We start from the raw sequence: 22,500 nt of genomic DNA, 5'->3' as shown, positions 1-22,500 counted from the left end.
GGGTTAGTTTCAACAGAAGATGCACCATAGCCGTCGGCCGAAAACAGCAACGTCTGCCAAGATGATTGCTAGAGTTAAAGAAATAGTTGCTACTGATGCAAGATACACCGCTAGGCAAATAGCTAGTATGGCTGGCATCTCATTAGGAGTAGCTCATACAATTCTGAAACGTAATTTAAAAATGAGAAAAATCTGTGCTAGATGGATTCCCCATCTGTTGACAGATGAGCAGAAAAAGGCACGCGTGCAATGCGCAAAATTGTTGCTTAAACAGTTTCCAAATTACAATGCACGGACGGTCTTTCGCAAATGTCGTCACTGGGGACGAGACATGGGTTCACTTGTTTGAGCCCAAACGAAAGATTCAGAACAAAATATGGGCAACAAAGTCTGGCAAAAGACCATGCATTGCAAAGCGGACCATGAGTGTCAAGAAGGTAATGTATGCCATATTCTTCACAACTCAGGGTCCTGCCATTCAAGTTGCTGTACCTAAAGGCAAATCCGTAAATGCGAAGTTTTACAAGACTAAAGTTCTTCGAAAACTGAAGAAATATTTCAAAAATCGAAGACCCGCAACTGGTTTGGCCAATGTCAGATTGCTACATGACAATGCATCATCGCATAAGGCGTCTATTGTACAAGACTTTCTGAAGCAGTAGCAGGTTCTTGTGCTCCCTCGCCCTCCTTATTCGCCTCACCTTGCCCCGTGTGACTTCTTTTTGTTCCTAAGGCTCAAAAAATACATTCCTGGTAGAAAATTTGTGCAGCGCAAACAGCTCGGTTCTGCAATATTCCAGTGTCTTCATAGTATACCTAGAAAAGACTATGAAAATGCCTTAAGGATTGGATTAGAAGACTGAAACTTTGTATATCTGTTGGAGGTGAATACTTCGAGGGACCAAATAAAATTTTCATTGAAATCTATCAAGGATACATTTTTCTGTGTTTAGATGCATTCATATTTGAACAATCCTCGTACTTATGAAGGTGATTTTAGTGAAAGATAACTTTTCTATGTCTGTTTTGTTATCCAGGTAAATATTTAAAACTCTGAATATAGTCTACTTCAAGATACATGCGTTGCAATTCAAACAAATGGTTTAACATCATGATAATAGTTTAATTCAGACAGTCTAATTCAAAGACAAAGTGATATTCATTACCGCTCATAAATTTCCTTCATAAGAAAAAAATATATTGACTATAAGAAATTTACGACAGCGAACGTCTCGACGTTTTACAAAATTCATTTACCAAGAATAACCAAGGCCTCTAAATATACGAGATAAACCATAACAAAGCGATATCATTTTTTTTCTCTAACTGATAACCACGGCAAAACCATAAACTATATACAAAGATGCTATTATATTATTTTGTGTTTACAGTAACTCAATAGCAGACGTTAACTTGTGCGCCTAACTCCTACGTGAATAATAAATACTTAAGCAAATACGCCTTACAACGAAGGCTTTAAAGCCCTTCAAAATTCCCACTTAACGTCAAAAGCTTCTATCGTGAAATAAACGATATGTGATTCGGTTTTGCTCTTGATTTGTTGTTGTGGTGGTGGTACTCGCTGTTGAAAACAAAATGCAGGCATTAGTGCCTTCTCTTCTACATGTATCTCGGTTGTCAATTTTAATTCTATTCTGGTAGTAATATACATAGAATACAACATTCACCACCTCGATAGATTCAAAATCTGAATTATGAAAACTATCCTGATGTATGATTTACCAGGATCATCTTATTACTGGTCTTAAAACCATGGAAGTACTGACTGCACATATGTAAGGTCAAAGATATATTTGGTTCAATGGAAACTATTAAGAACTATTGGGAAGTCACATAATAACACCATAAATATCTTAGGACGCAGCTGCGAATGTCTTATATCATATAAACACATCTATAAATCTAGAGTGAAAATAATTATATAAATAACAAGTCAAGACCACATGACTCTGGTTTTCTGACAATTAAGCTTAATAGATAAAGTAATGGAGAAAAAACCGACAGACATATCGAAGTAAATAAAATAGTTTTCATTATGTAGGAATCAGAGTAAATGGTTTTTTCTTAACCATACTTTTGTTAATGCTAAGATCCATTAACCTTTGAAAATATATATCAATGTTCATGTGAAACATAAATCACACACTCGAAAGTGAATCGGCATTGAAAATGTCCTTAAATAGTAAAATGGAAATAATTCAAAGTGTTCAGTATAGAATAAAACTAAACGGTTACAGAATTACCGATGTACTTTCAAAATTGTGTACGTCTCCGTGAACAGATGGATTAGATATTTAGAAATGAAAACATATGATTAATGCAGTACGCTGCAAAATGTCTGTGAATATAAAGAACATATCAATCATTTTTCAGTTAGCTAATACAACCATATGCCAAATAAAGCTCAAAGAAAAAAAGATCCTCTACTAAAAAGCAGTAAGTGAGTATTATTTAAATCTTTTGACAAAAAAATATGTGTCTTTTCTGTGGGATTGTTTTTCAAATAAATTTTCGGTTACATGATATTTTAAAGCAAGATTATCCATCCTGACAATTTCGCCAGTATTCATTGAAACAATTAAGTTTTTTTATATTAGAAAACACAGTTTTAATTTTCTTAACCAAACACTTTCCTAATGTAAGCAAATGTATTGCTCTTCATTATTTTCGTATCCGATGAGTTTGTAAATATTACAAACTAGAGATAAAATAGAGCATTTGTTATTACAAGTTAAATTAACTCTTCACATTGTTACATTCTGTTTCTAAAATCTGTTTCGGATTAAAAAAAAATTCGAGGTTTATAATCTCTCTAGTTTAATCAGGCTAATGATAAAGTTCCTTGAATTAACATTTTTAATTACCTTGATATAAAAATACACAACGCATTGCACCTTTTTGTATGTAATTTGGTCAAAAACTCTCAAAAGAAAATGAGTTACTGAGAGAAAATCTAAGAAGGTGTAATACGGGCTTATTTTGATTTCATCAAGTTTTTATTTGAATTCTTTTAAACTAACGTACTTGTCCGATATATTATGTCAATAAACATTGTGACCAAGTTCGGGAACATTGAGCGCCTTAAGTTAGAGAACGGAAAACCTGTGTGGACGCGACCCGGACGGAACGCCGCAGGTGTCTCATATTACGTTCCGTTTCATTAAATCATACATGTATATCACTTTCAATGAAAAATTCAACTAACATATTTCTTTGCTTATACGTATTTTAGCTGAAACAGTTCTGTATACGCCAAAACAAAATACACGCATACAGAAATATTAATCTAGTTGTATGGTTTTAAATGAGAAAATAACATCATATGAGTATGGCGTGAGTAGTATTAGAAATACCGATTTTAAAACAATATAACCCCCCCCCCCTGACCCCTTGTCCCTATTCTATAAGTGGACTTTAACCTTGCCCTAAAATTAAAATACTAACTTAGTACCCTTAATACCCTGAAAATCTTTTAAATCTTTAGTTAAACCGAATGAAAACCTTTGGTTTAACCAAAAAAAGATTTAATCTTTGGTCCGGACTGGCCAATGCCAGCCAATTTAAAATCCACAGGCTTTATCAAAGATACAAGCTGAAATAAAATTGACTTAAATATCTATACACCGCGTATTTACTTCCTGATTGACAGTGCATATCAAGATAAAGATCAGGTTTCAGTTTAACTGGAGAACAAATATTACCCTATAACAAATACAATTCTATTGTGTATTGAAAGCTTGTCCTACTTGTAAGACACATACTTGTCCTTTATGTACCTGTTGTGTCAAAGGTAAATCAAGTGCATCTTTTAAAAATGGTTATGTGGAAAACCACAAGTTCAACCAATCAAAAGCCTGCCATTTTTCTGCCAAGTGGCAGCAATGTGGCAGTGTCTGCCAACTTGGCAAACTTTTGGCAGAAATTTGACAAAACTTTGGCAGATTATATTTATTAATAAAATGAAAGGTATTTGATCTTATCTTCAATTAGTAAGTACATTATCAGGGTACACATAGTAATTAAAACTTTAATAAAGCTTTTAATTCAAAAGTTTGTTTCCATCATAAGATACAGGTTCATCCGATATGTAGAATTTGATGTAACTATCCGCCAAAAGCGAAAATGTTACTTCTGTAGATTTTGAATCGTCATAAGGATGAATATCAATCACTGTTCCTTGTTTTAGATAAATTTTAATTTTTTTCTTATACATAGATATTAACTGATCAGTGTCAAAGTCCTCAGCTGTGATATTTACATTATCAGATATATCAAGTATAAACGGGGTTGGAATGACACTCCACCACCTAAATATAAAATGTGATATTGGGCTTTTAATCGGTTTATCCGGTTCACCTATGGGTCTAGCCCCCGTTAATAAAATATTAATATCTATTATATAAATTCCAGTTTTTTCAATTTTAAACACACCACTCAAAATCACATCTTGTGCAATTAATTTATATTGTTGGTTTGTTTTTATAAAATCTTCATAATCTACGATAATTCCAGGTCTAAATTGAAATGTATTTAAATAGTTCAGACCGGTCATATTTTCATATGTTGAATATATCCAGGCACCACCACGGTTAAAATACTTTTTCATTTTTACATAATCATAAAAACTTTTATTATAGTATTCAAAGAGAAACACTTCATGTCTCACTTTTTCTATTTCTTTTTCCAATTCTTCTTTTATTTTTTTGTCTTTCTTTTTAAGTTTAAGAATTATTTCAGCTAAATCATCAAGTCGTTTTGTTGTAGCAACTTCAGAAGCAGATAAATTGTCAACAACACCTTTTGTTCTAGCTAATTGTGTTTCTTGTTTTAAGAAAGCATCTTTTACTTCTATAATTTTTTCCCAATTATTAGAAATTTTTTCATCATTAGTAGCAATTTCTTCGACATTAGCGGTTATTGCTTTAGTATTAGCAGTAATTACTTGGGTATTAGCAGTGATTGATTCTCCTTGTTTAGCTGATATTTTAACTGTAGAGTTAAAATCATTTATTATTTTTTTAATTTTATCATTAAATTCATTAATATCTTCTTGTAATAAACCTTTAAGTTTACTTAACTCTTCGTACTTTATATTGTGACGTGCATCAACATTATTAATCAGATCTACAAGTTGTTTCTTCAAATTTTCTAGCTGATTATTAACTGTGTTAATTGCTTCAGTATTAGCAGTAATTAACTCTCCTTGTTTAACTGATTTTTCAACTACAAAGTCCAGTTCATTTTTATGTTCTTCAACTTTAGCATTAAGCTGCGTCATATCTTCTTGTAATTTTTTTGTAATATTACTTAAGTCTGCATACTTTAAATTATGACGGTTGTCAACAATACTAATCCAATTTCGAATTTGTTTTTAAAGTCATCTATTTTAGAATTAATTTCTTCTTTAAAGTCCTCTAATGCTGTATCATGATCATCACCTCTTTGTGAAGCTGCCTTTTCCAATTCAGATTTATATTCTGCAAGTTTATTTGAAATTAAATCTAATAAATCTTTATGCTTTTTTTCAGTTTCAGTATTTAGTTTATTTATTTCTGTTCTAATTTCTAACTGATACATATTTTGTAACTTTTTTTCAGCTTCAATAATCTTGTCTTTTAGTTCTTCATGTTTAATCATACTATCTTTTAATTCTTGAACTTGATTGTATAACTTTTCAAAATTGGTTCTAAATACTTTTTTTATATTGTCATCTGTCAAATCTGATTTTTCTTCAAGTTCTTTAATAGAATCAACCATAGCTTTCATTTCTTCTTCAATTTTACCTTGTAATTCAACTATTAATAATGAATTCTTTTTAAAATCTTTTGTTAATTCTTCAATATTCTTTACTTCTGCTTCTAGTGTTTGTTTTATACTTTTGACATCTTCAAGTTTATAGTTATCTATTACACTTTGAACTTTTTTAAACATAAATCGTCTTGAAACTACATCGGTGGATTTATCTGGATTTCCTAGGTTGATTATTTATTACCTCCCATATCTAATGCTCTGTTCATTGTGTTATCAAGTTCCTTATTTCTGTGAAGATATGATTCCATGTCCTTTCTAAGCTTTTTGTATTGTTTTTTTAGTAGCATAATCACTTAAATCAATATCAAATTTAACTTTACTTATACTGTCAGATTCACTTATTTCTTTTACATCATTAAAAACTCCCATTATATATTACCAGTAAAGTTTTTTCTTAAAAACTTCCTTGGTTTGTCAATATATAAGAAATCATATTTTTGATTTGTTGCATTAGCAAATGAATCACGATCTATATTTTGTTCATTACAAATCATATCATTTTCTCGTTTACCTGGACTTTCAAATAAAATATAGTGTGAACAGTTAATTCGAATATCTTTTGGTGTTTTATAGTAAGACTGACTTAAATAAATAACACAACAGTTTTTGTGACGTCCTTGAATAAAGTATTTTGTTATTTCATTTTGAACTTTTTTATCTTCACATACAAAATCATCAAATATTACTACTTTTTGTTTTTCTGATTCAAGATTCTCACAAGGTTCAATTTGGTTGGGATCAGCTGAATATTCAAGTATTTCATTTGGATCTACTTTAACTTTTTTTGCAATTTGACTTAAGTTGTTAATTAAATCTTGATATTTAGATTGTTCTAGGTTTTTAGCATATAAGTATAATTTATCATAATATATAAGAGGTTTTCGAAGTATATGCATTAATGTATTTGTTTTTCCAGATCCAGACGATCCACATATTAACATTCTAAAACATGAATCTGGCATAAAAGGATAATGTTGTATAAAGTTATTGGATTTATCACTTTTTGTATCATAATTTGGAATTTCCATTTATATAATATTACACTATTTTACATTATTTTACAATATGTTACATTATCTTACGTTATCTTACATTATTTTACATTATCTTATGTTATTATATAAATGCAATCAAAACTTAATGAAATAAGAATAAGAAAAAAATTAGTCGGGCAAAAGATGAGGGCTCTTAGAGAAGAAATAATGAGAGAAAAAATTAAGAAAGCTACAAATCGGGATATGTACACTGAAATTTATAAGCCAATTACTGAAAAAATAGAAAGTCAAAAGGAACAATTATCAAGTCAGTTAAAAGCATTACCTGGAATTAAGGAGCAATTAGCGTTACTTCCAAAAAGTTTTGCTGATAAGATACATGAAATAGAAAATCTAAAAATGGTGACAGAGTTAATGGAAAAACAACCACCTCCGGAACTACAACAACCATTACAACCATTAAAAGAAGAAGAATTGGGAGCAAGACCAAAAGAATTTACAGTTGATTTTAATAAAGAAATTGATTTAGATCTTTTAGATAAAAAAAAATATAACACACCACAAGAAGTGTTTGATTTTTTTCACACTGAATCTGAAAATCTTGATGAAAAAATGACTAGGGAAGAAGTAGAGGATATCATAGAAAATGTATCAGAGGATATAAAAAAATTGGGTAACAAATCTGGTGCAATAACTAGAAAGACAAACAAAACAGATCATGATCTGAAGCAACAGGAAGCAATTATAGCTAAGTCGGAAAATTTAAAAAAATATAGAGAAACGATCAATTATATTCTAAAAACAAAAAAATATACGGGAAAAGGAATAAGATATCATAACCCATATAAAGTTTCACCAAATGGACAATATGGTAATTTAATTATTAACTTAAATAAACTTTATGGTCAAAACAAATTAATTGCTAAGGATAGAATAACTGGAAAAGAAGTAATTAACACTAAAGTAGATAATGATTTGATTGATTTGATTAATAAAAGATATAACAATAATAAAAAACATTCAATTCATTCAGTAAAATTATTTAAAGAATTAACAGAAAAATCAGGATTACCTACTAATAAAAGATCTATGAAATTTAAAAAAGTAATTAGGGGACAAGGTTATGACGTTTGTCCATGTAATCCGAAAGAATTGGTTAATGACTTGGAGTTAATTTGTGGTTCAATTGATGCTGGAAATAATAATGAAGAACTAAAAAATGAAGGTATTAGAATAATTGATGAACTATTAAAAATGAATTCACTCTTACCAAAACAACATGAAATGTTATATAAAAATTATTTTCTTGAATTTACACTTTTATTAAAGTTTTAAAACTTTAGTTTTTAACTAAAAAGATATGTTTAATAATTATATAAATGGAACAAAAAATAGTATTAAGTTCTGAAACAGTTAAAGATGATAAAAATAAACCGAGTGATTTTACAATTAGATTTAGTCGTTCTTTAATTTTAGATAAAAATAAAACTTATGTTGTTGGTTTGGATAGTATTAACACTATGACCTATTCTTGGCATAATATTAGTGATGAATATGACAATAAAAGAATTCGTTACAATAATGGTAAAGAATGGAAAGATATCATATTTACAAACGGTTCTTACAGTTACACAGATATTAATAATTTTATCAGGGAAACATTAATAAGTAATGATGATTTTGAATTTAATAAATCAGAAATTGCTCCAATAAGTTTGGAATTTGATTTAAGTAGTTTTAAGATTTTGATTTCAATTACAGATAATTTTATGTTGGATTTAAGAATGTCAAATTTTCATACATTGCTTGGGTTTGAGAAAAAAGCATTGAGAAATACTGAATGGGGAACTACAACACCAAATATAACTAACTCTGTTGATACAATTTACATTCATTGTGATCTTATTGATAATTCACTTGTTGATGGTAATTTCAGTGATATTATCTATGCTTTAAGTACTGCAGATTTAACAAGAGCTTATCCATTTACAAAAGAACCACAAGAGTTGGATATTCTGAAATTAATAAATATATTATAAATTCAATTAGAATATATATTACAGATGTATTTGGTAGAATAATTAATTTTAATGAGGTTGAAACAAGTTTTACACTAATTTTAAAAGAAATATGAAATTATAAATTTTAGTTTATATAATGTACAAAAAAGTTTATGACAAAAATAAAGGAATATTTATTTATGTTGATGCTCACACAGGAAAAGAAATCATACATGGAACAGGTATCTTTGACACTTTAACGAAATTGTTTTCAAGCGGAGTTGCATCTTCAATTAGCACAGCTGGAAAAAAAGCTTTGGAAACAGCAGGAAAAGCAGCACTTGAAAGTGGAACAAAAAAGGTTGGAACAGAAGTTGGAAATTTAGCTGCTGATAAAATTGTTGAAAAACTTAAAAAGAAACCTGCTCCGGCAGTTGGTAATTTAATTGCCAAGGAATTACAAGAAAAGAATAACAGTAAAAATAATAAAAATAATAATGATAAAGAGGAGGATATTGATATGAGAATAAATAGAATATTGTCAGGATCTGGAACTTCAGCTCGACAAAAACGTATTAACAGATTAATTTATAAAAACTAAAGTTTTAACTTTAATAAAAAAAAATAAAATAAAAAATAGAATAAAAACTAAAATAAAAAAATAAAATAATATATAATATATACATGTTTAGAACAAAACAATATTGTGAAAGATATGAATTAACTCCTATTCAATTAGATACAGCTTTAATATCTGTCCTAGGAAATAATGTTAAGCAACAAAAAAACGGATATCACTTTACAATTAATGATAGAAGTTCATATTTTGATTGGTTTAATGGTTATTTTGAAGTAAGTTTTAAAGTAAATAAGCTTGCTAATGGTAATAATTATGTTGGTGATGATCAAATTGCTCTAATTAATAATGCAGCTTCATTAATTGATCAGTTAGTGGTTAAACAAAATGGAAAAATTGTATATGATTGTAATAATTTATACAAAGTAATAAATGTAAAGGATTTAGTTGAATTGTCTGAAGATTATGCAAAATCAACTGGAACAAATGAGTTTATTTATTTAGATATAAATGATAATGCTGAGAGCAGGAAGGATCAAGCTGGATATAATTCGGGGTTTGCTGTTAGAAAGGATTTAATCGAAGGTGGTAAAGAGGTAAATGCTAAAATTCCATTAAATAATTATTCATTTTTTCAGGGTTTAGAAACTAATATTATACCTCCAAGTCAAATTCAAATAACACTACAGCTGACAGATGATGATGAATTAATTTTTAGAGCTAATGCTGCTGATCCAGGTAGGGTAATTGTAACAAAATTAATTCTATGGGTTCCACGTTTAATTTTCAATGAATTTGGGTTTGATCTAATTACTACTGAAAGATTTAAAAAAGCAAGATGGTCATACCTTCGGGAAATGATAACACAATCAACTGATACACAACAAACTAATATAACCTTTAGAATAACAGCTGGTGTAACAAAACCACAACATGTATTTGTTTATTTACAACGACCTGATAAAAGTAATTCACAAGAACATAATCCACATTTGTTAGATACATTTAAAATTAATGCAGCAAATGAAAATTGCATTTTGAGTTCTTGTCGTCTTGAAGTTGGTAATGGTGTTTTTTATCCAGAAACAGAATACACAAGTATATCAAGAATATATGACGATGTAATTAATTATTATTATAAACAAAATAACAAAACTACTGGAAGTCTCTTAAATAGATTTAATTTTAAAAAATTGTTTGGATTTATTCATTTTAACTTGGAATATAACAAGAGCACCGCCTTGCGGGTGCTGACGCTCATCTGATTTTTTTTGTGTAATAGAAATATTGTCCTACCCATGATTTTCTAAGTCTAAAAAGGGCCATCATTCTTGCAAAAAGCAGGATAGAGTTATGTTTCTTGATGTACAGTGTCCACTTATGATGGTGAAAAACTGTTGCAAGTTTTAAAGTAATAGCTTTAATAGTTTATGAGAAAAGTTGACTTAAACATAATACTCAACCAAGAAAATGATTTTCTAAGTCCAAAAGGGGCAATAATTATTGCAAAAAGCAGGATGGAGTTATGTTGCTTGCTGTACAGGGTCAGCTTATGATGGTGAACAAGTGTTGCAAGTTTCAAAGCAATAGCTTTGATAGTTTAAGAGAAAAAGTTGACCTAAACATAAAACTTAACCAAGAAATCTGATATTTTCTAAGTCAAAAAGGGGCCATAAATCTTGCAAAAAGCAGGACGGAGTTATGTTTCTTGCTATACAGGGTCAACTTATGATGGTAAACAAGTGTTGCAAGTTTTAAAGCAATAGCTTTGATAGTTTAGGATAAAAGCTGACCTAAACATAAAACTTAACCAAGAAAACTGATTTTCTAAGTCCAAAAGGGGCAATAAATCTTGCAAAAAGCAAGATGGAGTTATGATTCTTGACGTACAGGGTCTGCTTATGATGGTGAACAAGTATTCCAAGTTTCAAAGCAATAGCTTTGATAGTTTAGGAGAAAAGTTGACCTAAACATAAAACTAAACCAAGAAATCTGATATTTTCTAAGTACAAAAGGGGCCATAAATCTTGCAAAAAGCAAGATGGAGTTATGTTTCTTGCTATACAGGGTCAGCTTATGATGGTGAACAAGTATTCCAAGTTTCAAAGCAATAGCTTTGATAGTTTAGGAGAAAAGCTGACCTAAACATAAAACTTAACCAGGCAACGCCGACGCCGACGCCGACGCCGACGCCGACAACCGCTCAAGTGATGACAATAACTCATCATTTTTTTTCAAAAAATCAGATGAGCTAAAAAGGAAGTAACTACAGAAGATCCTAAGCATATTACATTAACAGCTAAATTAAATATTCCACCAGCAGCTAATATTCGTATTTACGCAATTGTATTATATGAGGAAACAGTTGAAATAAATACTATTGGAAATGAACTTGTTATTGTTTAAATGAACTTGTCATTGTTTAAATAAAATAAATATAAATTAAATAAAATAAATATAAATTATATATAATGTCATCAAATTATATTGAATATAAAGTTAACCTTACAGATGGACAAAAGAAAAATTTAGCCCGAGCCTACAACAACAAAATTCCACATACTTTTAGATTAAAACATGAACAATTACGTGGAAACTTTCCTTTACTTTTAACAAAAACACAAATTAATCAAATTAAAAAAGCTGTTGCAAATAATAAGGGATTAGAAATTACAATTTCAAAAAGCCAAATGTCCAGTCAAGGTCAAAATGGTGGATTTTTAGGAGCTTTGGCTGGTTTGTTAGGAAAAACAATTCTTCCAATGGCAGCAAAAATAGCTCCAAAAATATTAGCCCCTTTAGGCATTGGAGCCCTTTCTGGACTGCCAGTACTGGTGTTAGTAAAATACTTGGAAATGGTATGATTTCAGTAGCTAATGATAAGAGAAATATGATATCACCATATCTTACACCTAATCAAAGAAAGCAACTAGTAGGATCTGGAGTGATTAGATTAACACAAAAACAAAAACAAGACGGTGGCTTTTTAGGTATGTTGGCTGCTAGTCTAGGAATACCTTTGATTACATCTTTGTTAAGTGGTAAGGGACATGGCCAGGGTATACAGATTGATTCTCAACGAAGACCTTACAGACGAATTCCTATAGTAAAAAAAAAATAAAATTTAGTAAAAAGAAAATAAAATTTATAAACAAACCTATTTCTAACTTTGAAATTGAACAATGGGTAAAACAATTAAAAATTAAAAACTTTAGGGGTGTATTTAGTAGAAATAATTTATTAAAATTAAAAGTAAAGGACGAGTGTGGAATTATAAATTTGGACAATTCTATTGGTCCTGGAACACATTGGGTTTGTTACTTGAATACTTTGTACTTTGACCCATTTGGACTTCCTCCGCCGAAAGAAGTAATTCAGTATATACCAAATGTAAAATACAACAATGTTCAATATCAAGACAAAACAAGTATGCTTTGCGGATATTATTGTTTATTTTTCATTAAAATGTTACAAGATAAAGTACCGTTGTATGATTTTTTGTATAAAATACTAAAAATTAATAATGTAAAACAAAATGAACAAACTATTATAAATTATTTTAACCAATAAGGACATGTAAATTAACTGGAATAATTAATATAATGGGAATATTTAATAATATAAATGAAAAAGTAAATAAAATAGAAAGACAATTAATAAGAAAAACTCCATTGTTTTTAACATGTTATACCCAAGATACCGATGGTGGATTATTTCAATGGAAAACTGTAAATGCTAGTCCTGGTTTAGTTCAAAATGGTAATAATGTAACAATTAATTTTAATTGCATCTTAATTATTCTTGTTGATGCAATTAAATTAGATAAAGGAGAAGCTAAATTACAAATAAGAAATAAAGAAAATGTAATTCTTCAAAGTTATCATGTAAAAAATAATAGAAAAAATGATTCTATTTCTATTAATTATGCAAATGAATTTAAAATAAATGAAGTTATTTATATTAATTCTTTAAATGTTATGAATATTCAGTTAACAATTTATGGTTCTATAATTTAAGTTTTAATTTAAGAGTTAATTTAAGTTTTAATTTAAGAATAAGCTAATGTATCAATACCATTATCAAGAATATATCTTTTATCGTCATAACATGATAAAGATGTTTTATTTTATAACATAAACTGGAAAGATTGTGTTTATTAGAACGAATAACTTTAAAGGTGTGATTAGTTTGGGTTGAATTAAACAAAGTATCTTTGTAATTTTTATGAACTATTGTTTTCTTAACAACAAGTTTTTTAATTCCTTTACATTTTTTAACATTAACTTCATTTTCTAATAAATAAGATACATTTTACTCTTAAATCCAACAAATTCACAATGGGAATGCCGGCAGCTTCATCTTTAAATTTTCCAATTACTTTTTTATTATATCAAAATAAAATTTTGAATTACTATCGTAATCACTATTATCAAATAAATCTTTGTCCTTATAAAAATCCTCATATGCATCTTTGGTTTTTATTTCATAACATAATGAATCAGTGTCAGTGAATAGTAATTTACAATTACCCTCGTACTTTTCCTTAATGTAATTATAATGAAAATCATACATTAAATAGGTTGATAAAGCTAGAATGCACATTCCAACATAACAAGGTCTGTTTAATAACAAACTTTCTTTTATTCTATGAATACCAAACAAATTCTTGTTAAACATCGTTGAACTAACAAATGAAGGTTTGGCTATGTATTTTAATAAAATATTTTCATCATGAGTTAATTTAATATTAACCCTCTTGCGTAAATTTTCCATCGTTTTACCGAATACAGAATTGTTCATTAACTTAAAAAAGTCCTTTTCAAATGAATTTTTTGCTTTAGATCTTTTTTGAGTATTAAAATCAATATACTTTTTTAACCAAGGACTTTCATCAAAAGTTAATATTTTATGTATTTTTGTTACTTTTAACCCTAATTGTGTATATAGTTCAAGATTTTTAAAATGAACTACATAATTTTGTTTTTTCATTAAAGTTGGAACTAATTTTTTTACATTACTTTTTCCTATTTCAAATTCTGTTTTAATATTTTTACTATAATCAGAAAGCCATTGATCTGGTATTTTAATTTTTTCAGGAGCTAAAGGCTAATCATTATGTACAGTATGTAATTCTTTTGGATATTCAAGATCACATTCAACTATAAAGTTAGTTTTACCTTTTGCAATTAATTTCTTAAATTGTTTTTCGGATATAAATTTAAAGTTTCCAGAGGGTAAAGGTTGACACATAGCCCAACCGTAAAGATTATTGGCGTCAAGGTACATAATCTATTTGCTTTCTTCTTTTGAATTATAATCTTTCATATATTTATTGTTTGCTTTACTATATCTGTTTGAAATATAACTTATTCCTCCTCTCAGTCCCTTTTCAATAAAAAGATACATATCAATATCAGTTATTAAATCTAACTTAATTCCAGTCATTTTTAACATTGCATCCCAAGCTAAACCAGGACTACTAAAATAATGACAAGGATCTAATTTGTAGTACTCCAAACATAGTTTTCTAAAATTTTCAAATACATCAGCTAAAAGTAATACGTCAGTTTTTAAATATAGGTCATGATATTCTCCCATTGTTTTAATTTTAAATTTATTCCAAACATTTTTAGCATGTTCATATTCGTTGTCAGATATATGTGTTTCATTTAAAATTGAATAAAACTCTTCTTTAGAAGGTAATTCTGTTTCTTTGAATTTTTTAAATGAATCCATGTAATCATATGGATAAACACCTTTTGTTTTTAATAATTCTATATTTTTATCAAATTCTTGAGTTAAGCATTTAAATTCTGGAATATTTTTTACTAGGTTATCCAATGATTGAGACATAAATTGGAATGAATCAATAAAGACCGAGTCAGAAATCATAAATGCCATATATCTTTCCATATTGTTAGGAATAACATTAATTTCTTTTTTAAATTTCCCTATTTGTTGCATGATAAAATGACCATCATAACCTCTTAAATTATGAAAAATAGTAGGAATTTTATGTGTTAGTTTAAAATTAATATTACATTCTGAGTGAGCACTTCCTCTGAATTTTCCTGTTATATGACAGTGGTCTCTTACTTTGATTGAATCTTCTATATATTCTTTTTCACAGATATGACAAAACTTTTGTTTTTTAAATTCACTTTCATCTTTTTTAGACATTCTTAGTTCTTTGTTAAAGTGCTCTTTAAATATTTCTTTACAATATTCCTCTTCCTCAAGCATTTTTTCAATAAACTTATAAACTGCATTAGGACCTCTATAAATCTGGGTTGGTTTAGTATATTTATCGTCATAACAACAAACAACTTTATAGCCGTAACCACAATCTATATGATTTTGATAGGTTCAGTAAATGAAGATTTAGTTGATGGTAAAGCAGTTAAAACTTTTTTAGTTATTGATTCAAAATCAGCATAAATTACAAAAGGTACTGCTTAACCTTTATGGTAATTTTTAATTGTACTTTACTTCCCTCTTTTGGCATTTTACGCCTTGGGTACCATTAATAGCTAAACAATTTGGAATATGTTCATTTAATATTCTTTCTTGAGTAAAATGTTGTAAGCAACTTTTACAAAAATATTTTCTATGTTGGTCTTTGGTTTTGTTAGTCATTAATCTATTAAAGTCTTTTATCCAAACATAATGTTGGACTACAGTTCTTGGGGGCTTACAGTCATCATCAGTTATTTTATCATTTATTTTATCATTAGTAATTAGCAACATGTCACAGTGTTCTTCGTATTGATATTTTGATATGTATAATGGATAAATACTATTTTCTTCATAACCAAATATATTAAATGATATTTCATTTAAAACTTCTATTTTAGGTATTTGATTTAATGTAACAGGAAATTTAATTCCAGTATAATCAAGATCGTTTATATGTTTTTTTATATTTTGAAACTCTATGAGGGTTTTCTTTAATAGGAAATTTGTAAGCTAAATGACACCATCTAAAACATTCGTTATCATCATTCTTTATATTTATTAATCCTTTCATTGGATGTTGTAATGGTTTTGGTAATTCTAAATAACTTGAAGCAGTCAATGGACTATACTTATATCTATTTATATAATGAGCATCAACTGACTCTATTCTCCAGCCACTTCCTTCAGAAATCCAATTACCAATTCTATTTATTATTTCATCAAAAGCTTGATGTAAAGTTTTTTTTATTTCGTTTGTGTTAATAATTTCTAAAGCCTTTGATTGAAAATAAGCTGATTTATATATTGTATCAGTTTTATCCATTTTTGCAAAAGTTATTTTTAAAACAACGTTTATTTTTATACCTTTTAAAGTTTTAAGTTCAGATTTAAGTATTTCATAAGAGTTGTTTATAGTTAAATATAATTGATTCTTGGATCTTGTCTATATGTAATTTTAATTTCAAATTTCTTATAATATTGTTTTGTAGATCTCTCGATTTCCATCTATATATTATATTTAGAAAATAAAATTCGTTAAGCAAAAAAGGATTTAAAAAATAATTAAAAAATAATAAAATAAATAAAGTTTTAAATATCTTTAAGAAGAAATAAAATATTATAATTTATATCTTTTTCCATTAGTTTTTGATATTCCACATTTTACTCGGTTTTCTCTTTTGCAGCTCATTGTTATTAACCCAGAATTAATACCAAGGTCTTTAGACGCTGCATAATTTCCTTTATATTTTTTTCTTCATTAGTATCACAGTCGGTTACAATAACTTTTTTAGGATTGTTTCGAATATTATTTGGTCTGGGACAATCACATAATCTTTCAGCATTTTCTTCTTCAGTTAACAGACAACCACAGTTCCATTCAAATAAATTATTTTTTAAAAGATAAGGATCTATAACATTTTGTAATTTATCAATAACATGATTTTTATATTCATCGCTAACTATTTGATCAAGTTTTGATTTAATAACATTTCTTCTTTTAAGAACTTTCTTATATGAATTTTTGTCTGGATTCATTTTTTCTCCTAAAGTGCTAGATAATTTTGACATAATCATTCTATCTACCTTTCTATTAACCATCTATATATAATATACTTATAGAAAAAAATCTCTAAAAACACACCTAAAGAACATTTAAAAAATAGGTAATATTATCTATATCTTTTGAATAAGATTTTAAAGTCATTTTTTCTAAATTGTTATCAACTGTTAAAATCTTAATACCTTCTTGAGACATTCTGTTTAACCATTCTTCGTGTAATTTGTGTAGTTTTTCTAAATAATCTAAACCAACTTTGTTTTCTTCCGTTCTGTTTCTTTTTTGGAGTCTTTTAAAACATATTTCTGGGTTGGTTTTAACATAAACAAATCCGTCAATTGGGTTTTTTTCCGTATGGTTTTATAATATGATCAGTTAAGAAAAAATTGTATACTGCCCACTCGGGGTCATTTATAACACCATTGTCGTGATGTTGTTTTGTAAAAACGTTACTGTTAGTTAAATAACAACGTTCAAGGACAGAAACACCATCAAACTGTTTAGCAGAAGATAACATTTTTATATGACTGTTTAAAGTTGTTAGCTGAAAAGGAAATAAATATTTGGAAGGCTCTTGAGCAGCAAGTTCAAAAAGGTTATATGAATTATAACTTGGATCCATAATATTTTTGCCATTCGTGAATTGGTTCTGGAATTATATTAAAATTAGGATTATATTCTTTAATAATATCTAAAAACGTACTTTTTCCTGATGCAATATTACCTTCAACTGATATAATTTTTCTCATTTATATAAAATACTTATAGAAAAAATCTTTAATTAAAGTTAATATAACTCTTCTTCTTTTTTACTTTTATATCCGTTAAGTTTAAATTCCTTCATATACGTTCAAAAGGCATTGAATATTTTTTTCTTCCTGCATTTCTAATAGTATTGTAAAAATATCCTGAATAACTTGTTTCTCTTCTTCTTTATTTACTTTTCCAATCCGTGCTTTTGTTATTAGTTTTTTTTAATTTGTGATGATGTGCTTTAAAATAAATTTCTTGTCGTCAAGTTTTAGTCTGTTAGTAAATAGGTAATTACTGATGGAACAGCGCCAGCAACTGCTACAAATATAGGAATAGCTGGAACAAGTGCTAATGCAGCTGAGCAACCAAAGACACCTGCTGTAATATATAATCCGGTACTTACTCTCCCACAAAATTTATAACTTTTTCTGTAAGCAGCAGCTAGTTTGGTTAAGTGAATGATTAACTGATCTATTGTTTCTATTCCATTATTAGAAATTAAATTTTTATGGACCATTTATATAATATATATTTTAAATTAAATTTCTTTCAATTCACTAAATGGTACCCAACTATTAAATTTTTCACTATAACCTTTCCATTTTACTAAAGCTTGTTTTTTCTTATAGTCTCGTCTAATAATTTTTTCTATTCTAAAAACCTCTTGTGTAGTAGGTAAAAGTTCTTGTTCATAAAATGAACCTTGAATTATTTCATTATTTAAATCTTTTATAGTGTATGTTCTGGGATTTGTATTATTAATTTTATAAATTATAAATATTTCCTCTGTCCAGTTTGGTGTATATCCTTTTTCAAAATGTCTTTTAAGTTTGCTTAAGCGAACTCGATCACCAATTTTAAATTTTGCTTTACTCTTTGGTATCTTTAAATCACCATATAAATTAAAGTAAACAGTACCTTTATTTAAGTTTTTACTAGCTTCGGTTGGTGTCATTTTTATACTAGAATGTTTTGTTTTGTTATATTTATCAACCATATCCTGCAAATTATTTAAATAAGTATTAGTATTATTTGCTGTAAAATATTTCCACATTATTCTTTTTAAACTTCTATTAAATCTTTCTATACTACAGCCTTTCCTTCATTAAATGTATGGTACATGTTAATCTTATTTTTATTCAAAAATGATTCAAACTTTTTATTATAAAATTCTTTTCCTTCATCTACCCATAAATTTACTGGTAATCGTCCTTCTAAAATTATTTTTTCAAATGCTTCAGTAACAGATTCTCCGGTTTTATTCTTTAATGGAATAACCCAAGCATATTTACTAAATATATCAATAACGGTTAACAAGTACTTTACTCCTTTATTGTATTTTGAAAAAGCTTGCATGTCAACTAAATCAGCTGACCAAGTATCATCAATATCATTAACTATTACCCTTCGTTTTTGAAATTTTCGTTTAATTGGTTTGTGTAATTCTTCTGCTAATTCATCACTCCATGTGATTCCGGGGGTAGTAAAAGTTTGCTCTACCCCCTTTTCCCGTTTTTTGATTTTTGTCCGAGACCAAGTGTGTATTTCGTTTTGATGGCTGGTTTTACAACTAAATGTTTTGCAATCTTTTCTCCAAATGTTTTTGATTTAGTTTTATTTAAATTGGAAAAGCATTTGTTTATCACATGTACTCTTTTTTACACCACTGTCATAGCAAAAGTCATGGGTCCATACATACAGCATCCAGTTCATTGACAGGGGGTCCATTATCTAGGGATTCCTGGCCCACAATAATTATATCCTGGGAGTGTTAAACCTTTCTTAGGTAATAAAGGTAACATTGCTTTGTGAATATCTAAATTACCCCCTGTACTTTTAACAAACTTTGATTTCATTTTTCCACAAGATGAACAAGTAGCCTTTATCATTTTTCTCCCGTTTTTTGTTGTAACATAATGAGGATTTATATTATTAGTAAATCTTCTTTCTTTCAAACAATATATTTTATTCTGTAAACTCATCTATATCATATGTATTTAAAACTTTTTAGTTGGTTTTTACTTGGTTTAAAACCTGTGGATTTTAAATTGTCTGGCATTGGCCAGTCCGGACCAAAGATTAAATCTTTTTTTGGTTAAACCAAAGGTTTTCATTCGGTTTAACTAAAGATTTAAAAGATTTTCAGGGTATTAAGGGTACTAAGTTAGTATTTTAATTTTAGGGCAAGGTTAAAGTCCACTTATAGAATAGGGACAAGGGGTCAGGGGGGGTTATATTGTTTTAAAATCGGTATTTCTAATACTACTGGCGTGTAATTGCCAGCCAATGTCCGAGTAGTAGTTACCATTTTTTCTAACACTGTTGATACTAGTACGTCGTGTTAGAATCGAAATGATAAGTTCCCAAGTGTGATTTATCGTAGAATAATCCGAGTTTTTCGGTCTTACACGAAACAATATATTCTTACGCATAAGAACTTAAAACTCGGGTTATTATACGATAAACCACGTTTGGGAACGTATTATTTCTTACATAATACCTTCATAAACCACTAAACCTTAACCTGAGTAAACTGTCAGAGGTAATATTGTTACGCACTAGGGTGGTTATTTTTGTCTGGATGTAGCCTTCGGTTAGGAACTAGATACTTTCAGGAGGACTTGGCCGATCAACATGAGAAAACTTCTTCAAATGTATTAGGTCAAAGACTAGCAACTCTGTACTAACTGTTCATGAAGTTTAATTTGTGTATTGTCATATAAGTTACACAAATAATTCAAACTCAAAGTATCAACGAATAAAATGTTACACGAATCACATTAAATTTCAAAAGAACTCAGCAATTCAAAAAGATACCATACGGTGTTTGTAAGTTTAACTCAGTATAAATGTAGAAGACAGTGTTAGCTTTCCATAACTTAATGAAAAGCACTATTAACTTGAGCATTAAACTCTATTCATCACTTAATATATATCAAAAGGCCTAAATAATTCGCAATTCAGCAGTGAGGACTTGTAAAACATCAAAACAAATATTTATCATTAAAACTGCATAGGCTTTCCATAACTTCTAAAGATGCGTGCATGTGTCCATAGAAGCATTCATTTCAATAACACAGGCTAATGGATTAAACTCACTTGAAAAGTTAAAATAAAAATAAATGTTCCTCCAAATCTTCTAAATGAATATCAAAATTATTTCAGCTTTATGTTAAAATGTGCTTACACCAATATAATTCATGATGAGACTATTGTATTTGAATATAAGCTAAAATAGATAAAATCCTCAGGCCGACTAGCAAAAAGTGTCCTTAAGCTTATTGTTCAGAACTGGAATGACCCAGATGGTCACAAATCTGGCCCTTTTATAATAGGCAGGAAAATTGACCAAGAAAAATTGGTCAAAATGGGTCACACGGTACATTTACCAAATAAAAATGGTCAGTGACCAAAAATAATTGGTCACGGTGACAAAGTGACCAAAATATTTGGTCACAGTGACCGAAAATGATTGGTCACAAACCCAGTTTACTGGAGAATTCTGCCAAATACTTCAAAATGGATACTTTATACAATAAAATAGTGATTTACAGTAAAATTAAGTACCAGGGGGTTAAATCTAAGATTTTTATCAGCTTTAAACATCTTTTAGGATGACAACGATATATAATGTTGCTTAGTTACGGTAAATAGTCCAGCAATGCAATGCGAGTAAGAATGAATATCCTGTCAAGAAATGTGACAAATTCAGCGAGTTATTATGAAAATATTGTGATTTACACAAAACTTGGATTGAATAAGAGGATGACAATTGTTTTAAACAAACAATTACATACTTTAGATTAATTGTGCTAAAGTCTTAGTGATTCGCATCATGGAAAATGATACAAAATGGTACAAAATCAGGATTATACATGAGCCAGTCAAAACAGATGTCTCTCCAAAAAGTAAACAAAGATCGAATAAGATTTAAACGAACATGGAGGTGTATAAGATGTGGTTGATCGGTCATATTATGTAGATCAACACATAAATGTACAATTCTATGTTTCGTTACTTTCATCTTACAAGAAATTGTCACAGAGACAATCTAAATCACAGCCAACATTGACTATGATCAAGAAAATGGTAAGGGTAAGTCCCTATTGTTCGAGGTGTTACAATATTATGAGGCAGGAGGAAAAGAAGTAAATAAGACATACAATTATATTCCTTGTACTTATTTTCCATTTACGGACGTGGATGGACAGATAAAGTATTCAAAAACTTTTAAGGCTAAGGCTGTCGTCACACAGTTCATACTGAATGCCGTCTGAACGGATCAATAATTTGCATTGAAGCATGTTAGTATTAACGAAACATTGTTTC

This window comes from Mercenaria mercenaria, chromosome 11, assembly GCF_021730395.1.
Source record: "Mercenaria mercenaria strain notata chromosome 11, MADL_Memer_1, whole genome shotgun sequence".
Classification (NCBI taxonomy): domain Eukaryota; kingdom Metazoa; phylum Mollusca; class Bivalvia; order Venerida; family Veneridae; genus Mercenaria; species Mercenaria mercenaria.
Note: the sequence above shows the minus strand (reverse complement) of the source record.